Raw genomic sequence first — 7,350 nt, forward strand, 5'->3', positions numbered from 1 at the left:
CGTGTAGTAGGCAGGACCGATCTAGGTATAAAGCACCTTCGTTGGACATCTTCAAATGAGAACTCTATGCAGAGATAAAGTTGAGTTGCTTTTTGGAGATAAGGTCAGTCTGTTGCTCCTTGGACCCTGACGACGAGAGTAGGGGAACGTCGCCTCACTCCAGTGTGCGGCACAGTGTAGTAGTTCAATTGATTGGTGCCTTCTCTTCCCCCAACGACTCTTTTTGTCGTCCAGTGATGTCACCAACGCGAAGCTGTCAATCTTGTGTCGATTCCGAAGCACCTCCCGCGTCTATAACCAGTCATAACAGGATCCCAGCATTATAGCCCGCGTGCCTTTACAATGTCCCTATTACTTATAATAAACGTAGAGAAATCAAATTCGTTTTATAACACACTGTTGTAGACTAGCCCATTTGAAATTAATATTAACATTCTTTTTTTATGTAAGACTTTGGATGTAATGGATATTCCTAATTAGTATTCACACAGAGGATAGTTTTTGTTTTTAACTTTTTAAAACTTTAATATCTTCCTCTTATATGTTCTGGTAATTAATCCACCTAGCCTATGGAGACACAGGGCTAGCCTACCTTATTTTGCCAAAAATCTATCCACTTCTGCTTAGATTCCCACGGATCATTGATCAAGTGGTGTTAATCTTGGGATTAAGCATGCTTTGCCTAGGATTAAAACTAATTGACAATGAGCGGGCAAATGTGCTGCCTTTGTAATTTAGGGGGATTTACAGGCCATAGACTGTCCTGGCCGGCACCTGAGAATTTCACCCCGGTGGAAGTGTTATTCCTCCGGGTGTCATGAGACAAAGATGGAGTGTTTGTTATGCTGGGATCTCTCCTCTGCTGGCTGTAACACCGTCATTTTGGACTTGACCAGTTGACCTTATCGATTAACCAAAGCTCATCGTCCTTTAGACCACAAACAGCTGTTTTGCATTGATGTTAGCCTACTGTTGGCAGTGACTGGTGCTACGCCGCGGCTGCCTCAAGCAAAGCTTTGATTGATTGATTCAGAAGGTGACGTTTTAAAAGACTTAGCCGAGGTAGAAACGCGTGTTGTAAAATATACCCATCAGTCATACAGGACTTCACAGAAGGTTCAGTTGTCTTCTGTTTCATCATCACATTCCTAAAGACTCGCACTAGCAGAGAGCTTCTGTGTGGTCCTGCTAGCCCAGTTGGTAGAACATGGCACTCGAATGGTCTTTCTAACACCAAAATGGCGGACTAAATCTCTTCTAGGACCTCTACGTTAAAATGTATGCAAATAGCATAGGCTACTGTACATGGCCACGGAGAGTGTCTCTATCTAAACTAGATGTTATAACAGCGGGCTGACTGACCTATACCCCCCAGAGATCAGGCCGCTAGGTCAGCGCATGGAGTCACAGGTCCCATTGTTGTTAAGTATATACAACCCTGTAGGGTTTGGTCAACAACATTGATGTTGGACAGATCTCCATAAGAAAAGCCCCCATTGATTACTGGCAGTTGCCTCCATTAAGTGATGATGGCAGTAGGGCATGAGGCTGTGTTTTGGCCAAAGCAATGGGCCTGGTTTGTTTGGAGAGATGGCAATAGATTAAATCCCATTGAGATCAGAAGATATCTTTGTCTGCTCACAGGACAAAAACATTTTATGAGGGATAATCCCGGATCATCCACTTAGCAATTCTAATACAGAGAGGGAGAGGAGCTGCATACCTTCACCTGAGTGACACTGGCTCTACCTCCCTCATTCTTTCTTTCTTTACCTCTTACTGACCCCCCACAAACACACACACACACACAGACACACACACACACACACTTTCTGTCACTGTTTGGATCTACTTCTGAAACTACCTCTCACATTCTCAAAAACATCTCTCCTGAGGTTGGCAGCGCTAGTTTGTTGAGCGCCCTACCTCCGGTAGAGCTTCACTGACCTGACCCCTGTCGGGATCAGCAGCCATACTCCCCTCATCCTTCCCTCCATTCAAGAAGAGACCCAGTGCTCTAAACCCTCCCCTGTAAAAGCTTGTTGCATTTAGATGCTTTAGATTTGGGGATAAGGCCGCACACAGTAAGCTGTGAGTATCTTTAATTACCCGAGTGAGAGGATTAGAGAAAGAAAGAGAGGTTTTATCTGATTCTTTCTTTCTGTTTGTGTGTGTGTGTGTGTGTGTGTGTCTTGGCACAGCTCGTGTGAGGTTGCGAGGAATGTGTTCACCCCAGGCTCTGCTGAGGGACTTGATCAGCTAATGCCTGCTGTCGCTCCGGAACACTGCAACGTTCTCTGGGGGTGTTGCAGTAACTCTGAACCTAATGAACAAGATGATACCATTATCTGAAGGGAGAGACATCTGCCTGGCTTATCTCGATGTGGCAGCTGATCCAATTATATGCTGATTGACAAGAGCGCGGGGCCACTGCAGCCTATCAGGGCAGGGGGAGAGTGTCAGAAACAGGAATGAACAACCTGATAGGCCTGACAAGCTGGCTAGTTAATACAAATAACAGCTTGTGAAAGTAGGCAATGTTTAGAATGGCGATACAGGCTTACCCTATGTAGCTCACTGTCGGGATCAGCCAGCCTTAGGGTTTTTCCTGTTGCCCGTCAAAGGCGTACTTGATTCGGGTGCCCCCGCATGCCAGTGTGCCAGTCAGGGTGGAGGATGTCACAAATCGGATTTCCCCAGACCATTGGACATCGCAGTGAATCTCCCGGCCCGCCTGGCTCTGACCTGTACCATTTGAATTAATTCTGCCCCCGTGAGCATGGATGAGGCAGCGCAGGAGCTAAAGTTCAGGCCTGTCTCGGACCCGGTCGGCTCGGGGCCACGTCCTCAGACAAAACTGGGACTGACACCTGGGTTCACGTCAGCCGTGACATTTTGTGTAGGCTGTCGTGAACTCGGGTCACTTGTCAACCTTTAAGCCAGTGATGTGCGTCATGTTTTTTTGTTATTGCTCTTATTTTTGTTTTGAGCTTGTTTTGAGGAGTCATTCTTGTATTATTATGTTGCTTTGATTCTTGTATTATTATATTCTTGTTTGGAAATCCCCTCAGGATCTCTGTGGCTTTGTCTAAGACAAGTCTTGCTTGTCCTAACTCCATGAAAGCACAATGCTTAACACAGGTGTATGATTTTGGGAAACAATGAGAATACTGAGAGATAGATGATGAGTATGGTTACATTCACACCGAGACTTGAAGAGGGAATGAAATGTGGTTTATTGCCTCCTTATACAGTGCATGCCACAGTGTGTGTGTGTGTGTGTGCGTGTGTGTGTGGATGCTGCGGCCAGCTCTGCTGTCCTCTCTCTTGTCATCGCGTACATTCCAGGAGTCAGAGGGCAGACAAAGCCCCGAGATGACACTGCAGATCCCCCCCATTAGCCTTTCACCTGCCGTTAACAGCTACTTGGCTGGACACTGGGTACACATTCCTCTGTGTGGACAGACATGTAGCTTTAACACACGCTAACATGGCTACCAGGAGATAAGAGACTGGCTGGGTGTGTGTGTGTGTGTGTGTGTGTGTGTGGGGGGGTGGTTGTAAGACATAAATAACCTTTGTCAGATTTGTTCCGTTGTTTCGGTTAGATTTTGAGGACAGTACGAGGAGCTTTGCAATACAGTCTAACTTTAAATGAAGTCAACTTTATCGATCCACATGTGCCTGCCAGGCGGGGCACGTCTGCTCGGTCGCACATGCGAGTGTGCACATGGTGCATGAAAGGGATTGTGGGGGATTGGGATACATTTCATATAGGTTGGTCCCAAAATGGAAACCCAGCAAGGTCAGAGCCGGCCAGCTAGAAAGCCAGAGTCAATATTTATGGATACTGAACATGTGGCACACTCCTCTACCCACTAATTTGAGCAACAAGTCCACCTCCAGATTATATGGCCTCTCTGAGATCACAGAAGAGCATCCAAAACGTGCCTCAAGAGTCTCAAATATTCAGATGCAGATACAGTAGTAGGCACATGACATGGATTTATTTCTGTAGCGTGGTGATTTTATTTTCCTTATTTAGATAGTATACATAATTTGCGACTATGAGGTAAACTACTAAGCGTCATTCCACATTCTGAAGCTACTACAAGAATACCAGACTTCATCACAGTTCATACATACTGCACTTTATGCATTACGCACCCAATTAATTACATGTAACACACTTTGATTTTCGTTCCCAGTTCCCAGTGATAAGAGACAGATAGGCCTTTAAAACCTTATGTTACAGTTATGAAACATTTAACTAACTCAGCTTTAACTGCAACAATGGCAGTAGTATAAACATATGCTCCATTTAGCAGAGGAACACAGATCAGAGACAACCACTTCCATTTGAGAGAGACATACTGTAGATAGAGAAATAAAGAGAGAGAGAGAGAGGGAGAGAGAGAGAGAGAGAGAGAGAGAGAGAGAGAGAGAGAGACATAAATACAGGGATCAGGCCTTTGAATCCAGCTCCACTCATGAAGACACCACGTGTCACTCAATGATATGTCTGCATGATTAGAAGCTTGGGCTACGTAAACAGCCAGCGTCAAGATTTACATTTTACCGCTTAAGCACAAGCAGCTGTTTACAGTCCGGCTTGGAGTAAGGAAAACACTTAGCCAGTGTCTATACATGGGGAGAGGGAGCTTTTAAACCTTCACTCTGGCGAGAGTGTTTTAGATTAATGGTATTTAATATAGACTTAAATAGCTTGGACATTAAAACAACACTGCCACTGATCAACAGAGTGTAATACATTCCCTAACCTTTTCTAAGTTATCATTTGAGTTTGTTTAATGATGAAGCATGTTGTAATGAGATAGTATCTGTGTTACTGTAATTCCAACAAAGGAGGTTTTAGTTTCAGGAACTCCAGCCGGTAGGGTTGCAAGTGTGTTTTAATTCAGGCACCTCTGGAGCCTACTGACCTTTCACATATCATTTTAAATCTCCTTTGAAACAAGATGATGGAGTAAGATTTCACACCTTTCATTTCTTTTGACTTTGGCAACAACAAGTAATAATTACATCATTTGTTGTTGACATTTCAACCGGATAGAATCAGAGTGTGTCCTTCTACAGTGAAGGGTATGCGTGACACAATTGAGGTTGCTGGGGGTTTTTGTGTGTGTGGGCGTCCTTACAAAGGTTGATCTCAAGTGTAACATAGTGAAGATACACAAAGCCAGTATCACATGTCAAACAGAATAAGACTCGTATATGTGAAAAGGTGATGTTGTTTAAAGGTGAAGGTACACAATTTATGGTGTAATCCATGGAAAATAGTCACTGCTTTCCAAATAAGTAAGAGATACTGTAGACAGCTCTGTCTCTCAAAGATATCTTACATGTTGACCGTATTTACTGTAGGCTGGATGGCATTTATATTTTTTTTAGATAAGTATTTTTAATCAGATTGGTTTTTTTTCACAACTCATAGCATTTCACAGCTGGATATATATAATTTTGGGGGGTACCAAACCTACATTCCACATCACTTAGCAAGTAAGCAGTCACATTTAACTATCGTTTCACACCCCACAGTGCACCAAAATAAGCCATTCACTGTGTAGCCTCAACCTACTGCCTCACACACACCCAACAGATCAACTTCACCTAGTCAACATGGCCCATGCAGCACACAGATATCAGACAGCACAGGGGGTAAGTCTAGGGGGTCAACCACATTCATCAGCGCATTTCATTATCACATTGTCAGGTTGGCTCTCTGTCGGAGAGGAAAGCGGGGTTGTAGAAGTTCTGTGGGGAGAGGGAGGCTATAGGGAGGACCTGATTGTGCTTTGGCATCCACACAGCGACATTATAGCTGTGTGGTTTCATGATAATAATAATCTTCAGAGCAGCTGTATAAACATTTAACTGACATCCACTCCTAGGGCTTGCAGTATGTATCTTTAACTTCAACTATGTGCTGGCTGGGTCTGATGCAACTGTGTGCACATGCTTCAAACTCTACCCATGTTTTATTCACTCTACCCCTGTCCATATTTGCGCTAGAAGCTACTGGAAAATGTTGACATTACATTAGATTACTCCTGAGTCCTGAATTATTCTATTGTAAACTTGAACATTTCAAAGTTTTAGATAACGATCTTGAAGTTCTCAAAGTGATGTCCCAAGCAGTTGACATGTTGTAACAGCAATGAGTCTACATTTCAGACTTATTGCGAAAATTGAATAAAGCTCTCAGCAATTAAAGGACTTACAGCAGCCAATAAAGTTAGATGAACCCAGCTAATGGTTCCACACAACGTTGACTATTTCCTTTTAACATCTGTCTTAATTCCCGGCAGTTTGTGTAAATATTTATGTCACTAAACCAACTATTCTGTATACAGTAAGCCCCCCAATCTTCCCAGGAATGCGATTAAATTGGCGGTTTCCTTTGTTTATCCTATTTCATACTCTTATGGGCGCGCTTAGTGTAATGAATAATCAGGTAGATAAAACATGGCCTTAAATGAAAATGACTGCCTTAAAGAAAATCACATGAAGGTTAATACCCGTTTGATGCCCCTGTCTGTAATTCGTGTTCTCTCATCACAAGCCAGATTACCATTATGTGCCATTTGTAATACAATGAACAGACTCCAGATGGCTGGGATCCTTGTGGATGGACTGTAAACCGTGGAGCAGGGGCACTGCTATGGAGACAGGCACTAGACTGCCACCATGATGCTTCTCCAGACAGTCAGGCCAACCGAGGAATAACATGTCCATCATGCCACTAAAGTTAGTCCAATCATGAAGAGTTACTTTTTGGAGGTAAACACAATAACCCACTCAACTCATTATGTGAAGCAGGGAAGAAAACTAAATTGCTTAAATCAAGGCTGTGATTACTTCAAGGTTTCAGGACTGATGTGGAACATGTTTTTTGTCAATTACATTTCGGACTGTGTGAATGACTCAGTGTAAACAAATGGAAAACTAAATTAGAACATGTTTGTGTTTCCACTTACTGTAGCTTCTGCATTGTTTGAATTGGACAGACAGCCAATGGGAGTGAGTTGTAGTTCTCCTTGTTCTTCACACATCTTTGACAGTGTGCAGCAGAGCAGGCAGTGTAAACTACAGGCAAGAAGGGAAGCTCTCAGATCTCTGGATGCATCTTACTACATGCCTCGTCATTCCAAACTGTACTTTTGATCTTTTGAAATCTAACCACCCATTGCATATCATGGAGCTTTGCCACAGAGCTACTAACAGACGTGTCTGTAGGTTGGTGCTTTTCCAGTGCGCGTGCACACACACACACACACACACACACACACACACACACACGCACACACTCACGCACACCACACACACACA

Source organism: Borostomias antarcticus, assembly GCF_949987555.1.
Source record: "Borostomias antarcticus genome assembly, chromosome: 6".
In the NCBI taxonomy this organism is placed as follows: domain Eukaryota; kingdom Metazoa; phylum Chordata; class Actinopteri; order Stomiiformes; family Stomiidae; genus Borostomias; species Borostomias antarcticus.